The sequence below is a fragment of the Mastomys coucha genome, unplaced genomic scaffold, assembly GCF_008632895.1.
Source record: "Mastomys coucha isolate ucsf_1 unplaced genomic scaffold, UCSF_Mcou_1 pScaffold5, whole genome shotgun sequence".
NCBI lineage: Eukaryota > Metazoa > Chordata > Mammalia > Rodentia > Muridae > Mastomys > Mastomys coucha.
This window is the reverse complement of record NW_022196911.1, coordinates 15,381,239-15,384,236: the sequence shown is the minus strand read 5'-3', so window position 1 is coordinate 15,384,236 and position 2,998 is coordinate 15,381,239.

Genomic DNA, 2,998 nt, shown 5'->3' with positions numbered 1-2,998 from the left:
TTCCCATTTCCTGGATCCAGGCTAAGGCCCCAGATCTAGCACAGGACTAGCAGTGGGTATGGAGTATTTCTTGCTTTGCTCACGTGAAGCACCGTGACTGCCGTTGCTGTAGGGTTGGCTTCTTTCCCTGAACTTGGCCAGAGGAGAATGGAAGAAGTTAGGTTATGTTGGTATTCTGTCTGGACTCCACGCCCACAGCTACCTGGCAATAGCCAAGTATTTCTCTCCTTCCTCTCTTATTCTCACCTCTTGCCCTCTTGTTCCCCCTTTCTCCCCATTCCCTTACACGCCCTCTCCATATGGTCATGGCTGGCCTCTACTTCTGTTCTCTTCTCCTCTCTCTTCTCTCCTCTCTCCTCTCTCTCTCTCTCTCTCTCTCTCTCTCTCTCTCTCTCTCTCTCTGCCTTTCTCTGCCTCTACTACTCTCTTAACTTCCCTCCCCATGCCCTGAATAAACTGTATTCTGTACTATACTGTCATGTGGCTTGTCCCTCAGGGAGAAGGGATGCCTTGGCTTGGGCCTGCCGAGGTACCCCCTTCCCCCATACCTCACCACACACCCATAGAACATATCCATTTATTTATTTATTTGTTTATTTATTTATTTATTTATTTTGGTTTTTCGAGACAAGGTTTCTCTGTGTAGCCCTGGCTATCCTGAAACTCACTCTGCAGACCAGGCTGGCCTTGAACTCAGAGATCTGCCTGCCTCTGCCTCCCAAGTGCTCTTTATCTTTTTATAATCACAACAGGTTAGCCAACAGCAGTCTCAACCCTGCTTCCTCTTTCCTCCTGCTATCTGCTCCTTGCCCAGTGCCTTTATCACCCCAGGAATGTCTTGAATTAGGTGGCTGATCAGACATTGCTGTCTTGGCTGGCCAGATGGACAGAGCTGTGTCAAGGTCCATGCCGAGCCAGGGAGAGGGCAGGGAACAGGCTAATGTCCGCTTGCTCTGCAAGTGAAAATATTGTACACTCTGAATGTCCTCAGGGAGTGGTGGTGGATGATCAAAATTCCCATGAGAGTGAGGCTGGGAGATTTACTGCTGTTTTACTGGAGCACCCCAAGAGGAGCCTGGTTCTTTGTTTCTGGTGTCTCGGGCTGTAAGTCTGAAGCCAGCACAGGAGCAAGGATGTCCACGTCATTGCTATCAACTGTGATGATTCCAAATATCTTTTAACATAAGGACGTAAAACCACCCTCTTCTAGGCTGTTTTTTCACAAATGTAGGCTCTGTCAACCTCCAGGCCCTCTTGACCTCTTCAGAACAAGGAATGTTTTTGTTGTTATTGTTGTTTTTATAAGTTGTAGGTAGGACACAAAAACTAGATGAAAACAACAACTCTAGAAACAGGCCTGGCTTTGCCCTGCTAAGGAGATTATAGAATCTTAGGTAGGCATGTAGAAGATAATGGCTGGATGCCTGCTAAGTTCTTAACACACACACACACACACACACACACACACATAGCAGATGAGATGGCTCATCAGGTAAAGATGCTTGCCATCAAACCTGATAACTCGAATTTACTTCCTAGAATCCAAATGGTAGAAGAGAACCCACGCACACAATGCATCATGGCAGACATGTTCATACACACACACACACACACACACACACACACACACGTAGCTTAAACAATTAGAGGTCTATGCTTATTACTTCTTTAAACAAATTCAAAAATAATTTTCAAGTACACAGTAAAATTTTTAGGAAATACGTAAATTGTAATATCGAACACAACAATCAAAAGCAGCAGGAACTAGCAGTGACAAAGGGATGCTCTCTGACTTTTCCTCAAGTGCCCGTGAGGTCTCACTCCACACTGGGAGGCACAGAGCATAGCAGCCAGCTCAGCTTACACTGGCTGCTCCAAGAAGCGGCTTCCACCAACCAATGAGCAGCTTCCACCAACCAATGAGCAGCTTCTACCAACCAATGAGCAGCCTCCACCAACCAATGAGCAGCTTCCACCAACCAATGAGCAGCTTCCACCAACCAATGAGCAGCCTCTACCAACCAATGAGCAGCCTCCACCAACCAATGAGCAGCTTCCACCAACCAATGAACAGCTTCCACCAACCAATGAGCTTCTGGAACTTCTCTTGGCCTAAGTGTCTCTTTTTCCAAATTTCAGTTTGGGTTTCCAGTTAAACACTTTGAAAAGTCACAATGCCTGAGTTTGTCTGTCACTAATTAGCTCTGTGGAGGCTGCACAGCTGGTGACTTCTGCAGACGGGAAGGGTTCATCCACTCCTGACAGAGAGAGCCACACAGGAGGCAAGCCGAGAGCACCTGAGCCCACTCCTAGGGCTCCATGCCAGACACAGCAGCTCTTCCCAAGACACCAAGTGGCTCCTGCCACCCAAATCCCTTGGCTATATGTCTGTTCAAGGTAGTGGGTTCAGCCCTATCTGTGGTCATGATACTCAAGGCTGGAGGCCCGCAGCTGTGACCACCCTGTTCTAAATCGTTCTTGGCCCAGGGAAGGGAATACTCATTGACGTACCCTCAACTCAGCAGTAAAATCTGGCCAAAGAAATAAACTCCGAAAAGGCGTTTGATTCATAAAGTCTATAGAGGCAAACTAAACTGATTTGTCCTCTGTTCATTTATACAGGAATGTAGGTAGCCTCTGATGGACAAGATCCCCAGATTCGAGCCGTGTTCACTTTCCCAGACTTCTTATGCATCAAAGGATGTTTCCTGAGCCATACCCCGCTTTTAGACAGACAAATGGCCAGTTGCATTGTGGGCTGTTCAGGCAGAGTGAGAGAGATGCAGTCTGAAGAAAGGGACTCTTAGGCTGGGTGTGTTGGTGCACACCTCTAATCCCAGCACTCAGGAGGCTGAGGCAGGGGAATCTTTGTGAGTTTGAGGCCAACCTGGTCTCCATAGTGAATTCTAGGATAGCTAGGGCTATATAGTGAGACCCTGTTTCTAAAAGCTAGAAAGGAAGAGAGAGGGAGGAAGGGAGGAAGGGAGGAAGGGAAGGG